The sequence below is a fragment of the Meleagris gallopavo genome, chromosome 13 (assembly GCF_000146605.3).
Source record: "Meleagris gallopavo isolate NT-WF06-2002-E0010 breed Aviagen turkey brand Nicholas breeding stock chromosome 13, Turkey_5.1, whole genome shotgun sequence".
In the NCBI taxonomy this organism is placed as follows: Eukaryota; Metazoa; Chordata; class Aves; order Galliformes; family Phasianidae; genus Meleagris; species Meleagris gallopavo.
Window position 1 is genome coordinate 1837159 of NC_015023.2, and position 8436 is coordinate 1845594.

Below are 8436 nucleotides of genomic sequence, written 5' to 3' on the forward strand. Positions count from 1 at the left end.
AAAAAGGAGGTGGGGGAAACATGGAAAAACTATCACTTTCAATTAGCTGCTAAAAGTGTCATGTTTTAAACTTCAGAGATTCCGCAAAGGTAGAAAAGTAAAGGATAGCACCCATACTGATGGAAAAACATGATGGCAAACAAAACTCATTGACATTTTTTTGTGAAAAGCAAAACAAAACAAACACGTCTCAGATAAAATTTATAACAGAGTTAAAACTCCTTAGGAATCAATTAATTTCCAGAAGTTTGGAATTTCACCCATCCTGACAATGTCTTTGGCATCTGTTTTCTTTAGGAGAAAAGAGACAGGAGTAACAAGTTTGAGATCTTGAAAGATGTGTAGACTAGTAGACTACAGGGCAAGACCATCAGGATCTCTAAACACAGCTTATGTCATTAGTGTTACAATTTACTGTTTGACAGATACATTTCAAAACAAAGAGTGCAAAATATTTTCAGTAACTACTTCAAAAGCTGTATTTAATTTACTGAAAAAACCTGCCTTGAAACCCAATATGCAGGAGACTGGATATCAAATACTGTAAGGACATCATTACAGTAATCCTACATACAAATACATAAGACAAAAATGGTGGTTCAGATTTCTTGAAGAGAAAAGGTATTTCCCAGAATCTAGGCCTGACTCAACCCTATTTCTGATTAGCTCCATACACTGCAGTCCTGCCAGCTTTGCTGGCATTCTCCTCAAACTGTAACGTTACCTTGAGCCTTAGTAAGACTATGCATAAGCAGAAAATTAGAGAATGCTAAACTTCACAAATCTGGGATATACACCAGAAAGAGGTTTTACTTCTTAGATTAGTGCAGCAATTCTTACCATCACTGGTAGTAGAAACTCTAAAGCTGAAGTGATTGATTTTTTGTCTCCCACATCTCTCAAAGTTGGTATTGTTGACATCTGCACAGAAAAAAAAAATGTTGCTAGAGCCATTTAACTTCTCCAAAGTTTCATATTTTAACAATTTTATTCCACTTTATTACTACTCATATTTATTTCTGAAGCACCATATCATATGCAAAAATGCAGGAACTGTCTTCAGAATCTTGTATTTACCACAGCATATGTTTCATTCATAGAAGTTAAACTACATCAGCCATTCTAACTATGTACTTTACCCTTAAATCAACACACATTGTTAAGAGATTTTTAAGACTGGGGAGCATTAGGGCAAAATTTAAGCAACAAGCTTGTTGTATCTCAAAGGCTTATTTCCCTTCAGGCAGGGGAGATCCCATTTGGATCACTGGCAGCCCCTCTCCCAGAGACTCAGGAATACTATGTAAATTCAGAACAAATGCTTTGCATTACAAAGCTAAGCATGAATACTTACAAAATTAAGAGGATAAGAAAGACAGAACAAACCCATCCCCTACATTTTGCGGCACTGTATAGCAACTGTTCTCTTGAAGTTACCCAGAGAATTCACATGGAAAAGAATTTATGCACTGAGTGCAAGTGGGATACCTGTATTAACCCTATACTCCACTCACATCTAAGATTTTTAACAACAGATCTTACTGCATGATAACAACAAATACAGGGGCAACAACACAAACCACTCATCAGAGCTCACAACATAAGAGGTAAAATGTTTACAGTGATCAGTACAGCATTTTTAAATGTTCAGTGTACTGATCCTGAATACTGTGTTGGTAACACCTGTGTATTTGTTGTGGGGAAAGGATTGTTTTTATTTTGCAAAGCAATAAGTTCATGACTGCAGCATTGTTTTTACTTTGTCTGCCTGGATAAGGCATTAAATTTTCTGGAAAATACCATATAATACTGACAGTTCAGCATGCAGGATGGAGCCTGTCTTACTGCTTTGTGACCAACTGGTTCTGGATCTCTACAAAACAGAATGAAAACAAAATTTGCTTTGTATATATTCCCAACAGTGCATACGTAAAAAGTGTCCTAGAAGACCTCACCTACTCTTCTTAGAATCACCTGCATTATTTAATACCAACATTCCAAAAAATGAAGAACAGATATTAAATTACAGATCTAATATTCCAGCCAAATTCATTATTGGTGACTCCTATCATAAACAGGACCATGTTAAATTCTTTTCCAGCCAATATATCTTCAGGTGACTTATGAAGAATTATTCCATCCAAAACTAAGGGTAGAAATGGGATTTCCTGAAGGAGTAGAAAAAACATCAAATTACTTGTTAATAGTATTTTCCCTTTTTCCTTCAAGTCACATAATAAAACATCCATATTTAGTGTTCCAGGTGCAAAAAAGAGCTTTAGGAAATCAGGGTACCTATGGCAACTGTAACACACAATTAGAGTTTTTCACAACAGTATGAAATGCAAGCCCGGCTGGGGTATGTTAAGATATAATTTAATGGTTTTCTGATCCTGTACTGTTTACAACTGACATTCAGGTATATTTATGTTTCAGCCTTGCATGCAACTTTACAGTTGCTGTGACACTTCACTAAAAAAAGTCTTAACTAAAGAAAATGTCTGTGAGATAATTTGCATATTTGGGTGTACTTGGACAAAAATTCAGAAAAATTAACTTTGGAACAGGTCAATCATTAACACTGGTCAGAAGCTGATCTGAAGTTCTGTAAGTGTGCCATCAAAAAAAAATTGTTACGAAGTGAAGTTTCACTTACCGTACTGTTAAAAACTATATCCATTGCTTCCTGGTTCCTCAAACAGTTTATTAGTGAGAGTGAACTGTTAGTCTCACACTTAAATATATTTGCAATTTTCTCAAAATTGTTAACAAAGACAAGAACTGTTAGCTATGAGTTAGTCTTTAAGGAATTTATATGCATAAGATCTCTGTACGCAGTACTGTTGTTTTATATAAGGCCTAGTTTAGGTGAGCTTGATAGATCTTCAAGTACTTTATTTTATTAGAGATCCTATAGTTAGATCATTAAGACAAATAATTCTTCTGTGCTTCTCTTTTGTGCTGTATTTCTGTTCACTGATATATAACCAATCTTGCTGTAGAGATAGCATGAAATTGTAACAAAAATCAAGCAAGACAAGGAAGTTGAGAGAATCAGCTTGAGAGTTTCAAATTATTACTGCCGACAGCTTCAGGAAGAGAAACAACAAAGGTACTTTCATTTCAAGGCATTTTGTTTGTTCTGTTTTGTTTGCTTTACTTCAAATTAAGAGTCTCCATAAAAGGCAATAGCTGAATAAAAAATGAGTGCTTCTTCTGGATTCTAATTAAACCTCCCAAAACACATTCCACCATTATTATGTAAGTGACAGTGTGCATGAAATTGGACATATGCCCAGCTAGGCATATGTGTAATTGAAAATACTTAAATCTACCCACAAACATTATAATCTCATAACTGTATAACCTATTTCCAACATCAAATGAACATAGTAAGATTGAAAATATATAGACTATTTGAATTAAAATCTTACTTAGTGCTAATGAATTTATCCACACATGTGCTTGAAAATAACCCTAATCAACTTGTTTGCATAATATGCAATCAGATTTTCCTCTTCATTTAACCAAATAATCAGATATTAAAAATACTTTTCATTATAGAAGCTTTAAAATGCAAAAATGCATTCTACCTTAAGATAATAATGGAAATAATCCTACCTTAAGATCTGCTGAAAGAAGTAAATCTTTATCAGAGGGAATTAGAACTCCACTCTCTAATATTGCTTTATGAAAGAGACTCCTGGACAAAGTAGATAAAACCTGTAAAAAAGGGAGGAACAGAAAATATTTATTCTATGTCATGGTACTTATCCCATAACAATTTGCTCAGCCAGATTGCTGCATTCAGTGGAGAAATACACATTTTTATACCCTTTTGGGGAAAGTGATCAGACTTACTTAGAACAAAGTGCCTTTAATCTTCTTTTCAAAAACTGGATTAAGCATTAAATGTTACACTAATTAAGTTTACTTTTGAACATTTTTAAAGACACTTTAGTGTATCTATTGCGTGCTTACATGTGCAAAAACACAGCAAGATCCCACAGATACACCAAAGAGTGTGACTGATCCTGGATCCCCACCAAAGTGTTCAGTATTTTCCCAGACTCACTGAAGAGCTTCTACTTGATCCAAAAATGCCTAGTTCCCACAAGCATGTTCACTACCAGTACTGAAAGAAAAGCGGTGTAAGCTAACATCTCAAGAAGAGTAATACTTCTTATACCAGAATAAAATTAACCCTGCTAACTTACAGTTTGTGCAATTTGGCCAAGGAAAGATCTGCATAGCTTACCAGGTCAAAAGACCTTCACACAACTAAGTCATATTTAAGACCCAGGTTTGTTCATTCATACATAGATGGGTTCCTGGCCTTTTCAGGATATTAATTTTTGCTTTACACACCAATGGATGAAGGAAATGGCAAGAAGGAACACCCTACAGACAATCAAATAAGCCCAACTATGATTTGATGGTTAATAAAAAATGGCAATACAAATGGAATTTAAGGACCAAATTCTTAGTGTTCTCATATCTTAATGTCACACAACCACACCCATTTGAATCACTGTACCACTGGGAAAGTGGTGTAGAAATTCAGCTGATTTAGAAAACAGAACCATTTATACGTTAAGCAAAACAAAAAGTATGTAGTAAAAAGTGAAATGGGTCATCTTACTTGAAAAATCCAAGGAGTCCAAATCTGTACTGAATTATTACTACCACAATATTCTCATAGGCTGAAAGTGCTGAACCATCGTAATTAGAAGCACCACCAAATACAAAATTGCCTCCATGGATCCATACCATGACCGTCAAGAAAAAAAGCGTGAAACATACATTACACATTGGCAGGTTTCATATGAAAAAGGAATACAGCAGAGAATTAGTAACTTCAAACCACTGAAAGTCAATGGGATCTTAATTTCATGTTGATGGACTATGAATTTTGCATAATATTAGTCCTGCTTTTGCAGGACAACATTTTCAAAAGCATTTAAGTGGCTTAGGAGTCAGGATTAAAAGCAGACATTGTAGAACACAAGGTTTCACAACGGGTTTACATACAGGTAATTTGTTCTACTGGTCTGCAAGGCTATAAACATTTAGATACAAGCAGTCCTCAGAAGTTTGGAACTGAATGTGTTTTTGTTTATAATTTTTTTCAGCTTTTTTCAACACGGTCAGATCTTGAGGACATCTTCACAAAAGAAAGAAAGAAAGCGTAATTATTAGTAATAAAACTTAAATATTAGCTATGTACCAATGATAGACAAAACACATTTTCTTTATCAGGCTGAATTTCCACGTGGCGCTTGAACTGTCTGTTACTTACAGGAATCCTTATGTTTCCTAATCCTACAGTTCTTATTAAATATCCCACTACCAGTCAATCTAAGTACCTTAATAAAAAACATACCTCTGTACACTAACAAATATGACAGTACTGACAAATATAAGCAAGTACAATACACACAAGTTAAATGAATAGCTCTCACAGTGGTGGGTAAGAAGTTGCATCTTTCAGATCATTCCAGGGGTCAGGAGGGTCAGGTGGAGAAAACCTCAAAGATCCAACAGGTGCTTTTGCAAAACGAATCCCAAGGAAACTGTTTACAAGTCTGTCAGTTCCTTTCACATTTACTTGTTTTCCTCTGAGCCATCCATGTGCAATAGTCACTTCTGGTTCAGCAACTTTCTGTCCTAAGTAGCACATAAGCCAGAAGAATTAATTTGCACTTTCATAATTATCAGAGATTTTTCACTGAGGCTTTTTTTTAGGGAACAATTTATTTTGAAGATTACAGCTTGTTCAATTTTGTTCAGTTTTCATTTTACTTATGTGCAATGACACTCCCCTCCACCAAAAACTTCCATAGCTAGCTCTGTTTATAACACCTGGAACTAGGTAAGGCACAGTTTACACACTGTGCAAGATAATAAATCTTAAAATCAATTTCAGAACAAACAGTAACTGACAAAATCATCAATATTTTCTAAGTTTACCATTCAATAAAACAATATCCTTTTATTAAACAACCCCTTTTATTATTTTCATAAAAACATCTCAAAATGATTTAATTAAAAAAAAAGTCACTTTTGCACTGAACTTATTAGGATTCTTTTGCAGATTGCTAATAGAAATACAAGAGAAGTACTGCCTTTGAAGACTACTACCCTGTAATTTATTAGTGCAGTTGCTTCCCCATCAGCAGTTAAAAAAAAAATAAATCAAAAATCAAAATCAAAGACTTTGCATCTCACCTTCTGTTCCATAAATCGTAAATGTTAAACTAAAAACCAAGATACAAAGCAAAGAAATCTGGATTTGAGGAGCCATTTTTCTCCCAAGTTGGATTCCAGATTATTTTGTTTTTTATGCGGAAGGCCTCTGCTGACTGTGCTCTCAGTAGGGAGCACAGCTAAATTCCCTTCTGCATTAAGCACTTTCAGAGCTGTAACTGAAATGGAGAACAAATACAATCCCTTAGTTTAACATACCTATCATTACCTGATCCTGATGACGGATGATTTGGCCCAGCATCAACTGTGAACAATGAAAGGTTTTATCCTAGCTAATCTGTTTTTAATTCTACAATCCTATACACACCTCAATTCCCACTTAAATATTTACTACTTAATATTTTGAATCTTGTAAGTGCTACAAAGCAATGAAATTTGAAAGAGTTTCAGAGCTACTGACTAAAATTCCTGTAAAGAAACAAACACAACAAAAAATGTTTGCAGATTACAAATAACTGGGAAGGAGGAAGGGAGGAAGGGAGTTTAGTTATTGCAAAGGTTTAATGAGTGCTAGCACATCTGCACCACAATTAGTATGGTATGTGTGCTTTTCTGCAAGAACTGGCCTCCAACTTCCAAATTAGTTTTTTAACCCTTTTGCATATTTAAAAATAAATGAGATATTAAAGCTGAGGGCCAGATTACAGCACCTTTTCTATGACTGCACAAGGCAACAGAGCAGCCTCAGTGGAGGTCAGAAAGCAAGGCCAGCACCTTACAGTACATGTACTTCCCTCAAAAGACAAGGAAAAGACCATGACCACTCCTTCTCTATAAAATAGCTACCTGTGGTGGAAATAGGCTGGCTACCAATGGGCAGTTTTCCTCTTTTGGCTGAGAAATCTTAAAAAGGTCTGTAGTCCATAGGAGCATGACAATACTCAAAGTAAGTAACTGGCCTTAAACAGATAAGCCTCAAGGTCTTCTTCGCAGTTGGATCTACAGGTTTAGCCTGCTCCACTAGCTCCACTAGCTCCCAGTTTTCAGCAGGCAGAACACACTACATAATGGATCTGTGTTTCTCCACCTTTGATTCATTTTACATCTCCCAGATGAATCATGTCATCAGCACTCAGTTGCAAAGCATACTGCTCCAGGGTCTTCTGCACTGCTTTCACTTAATTCACCTCCAACATAAAAACACTGCAAAGCCATCTTCTCCACCAGATGGGTAATACATCATGTAAGTTCACCCTGTCTTGAAATACAGAGATTTGTCAGTTGGCTCTTCTTTAGATGCTTTTTTCACTGTAAATAGTTTCTCCTCAAAATACCAAAGAAGGAAGCGAGACCTATCAGTTCAAATGAGCTCTAGGCTATCCCACATTATCAACCCTCACTCACCTCATCAGCTTGGGCTATCACCTCCTTATCCTTTTTCTCCCTCTTCTCTGTGAACAAAATCAGTATCAGACATATTAGCAAGTAGATAGACTGCTATTTAATTTTTAGTGATCTAAGAGAAAAAAAAAACATTTTTTCACTTTTATTAGTGTTCTGAATTGAAAGAACCGTTTATCACAACAACAACACCAACACAGAAAGGAAAGTGCATACGCTCTGAAGCTGCCGTTCCATTCAGAACCAACCGTTACAGAGAAGCTCCTGGTGCACAACCCGCATCCCGCAGCAGCGACAGGGATCAAACGGCTGCCCCGTGCGCGGGCACAGCTGTGCCGGGGCTGCTTCCACAAACGTTTGTCGCGAGTAACACAGGAGTAAAGCTGTTATTTCTGCCGGCTGCCAGGAGGGCGGCTCGGGCGACCGGAGGTGTTTCATTACCTATAACCGTGCCTCGAGGCAGCCAGCAAGATGTCACTCGAGAGATAACAACAAAAAACAATCTTTTTTGTGATAACAAATCTTTTTTTTTTTGTGATAAGTAATCAAATATACGGCCGAGAAGCTGAAGCAATATACAGCGTGTTTACACAGCAGTATGACCTCCTATGACCAAGGGGTGAATGAAGCTGCGCTGTAAACCATCGCTACAGCCCCGATCGCTCCACTTACTGTAACAACGTGATTTTTTTTACACGCAGTTTGCTTTTCAAATTAACTCAAAGACGAAAGACATTGCTTTAAGCAAAACGCGACCCCCACCCTCCACAACACCGAGCTCCCCTCCGAGCGCCGCACCACCGCCCCGCCCAGCTCCTCTCCCCGCCG

At 36.6% G+C, this 8436-nt stretch overlaps 1 pseudogene; it reads right to left on the bottom strand.

Annotated features, from left to right (window-relative positions):
- Positions 1-24: 24 nt before the first annotated feature.
- Positions 25-7039, bottom strand: LOC104913005 (annotated as a pseudogene).
- Positions 7040-8436: the final 1397 nt, after the last annotated feature.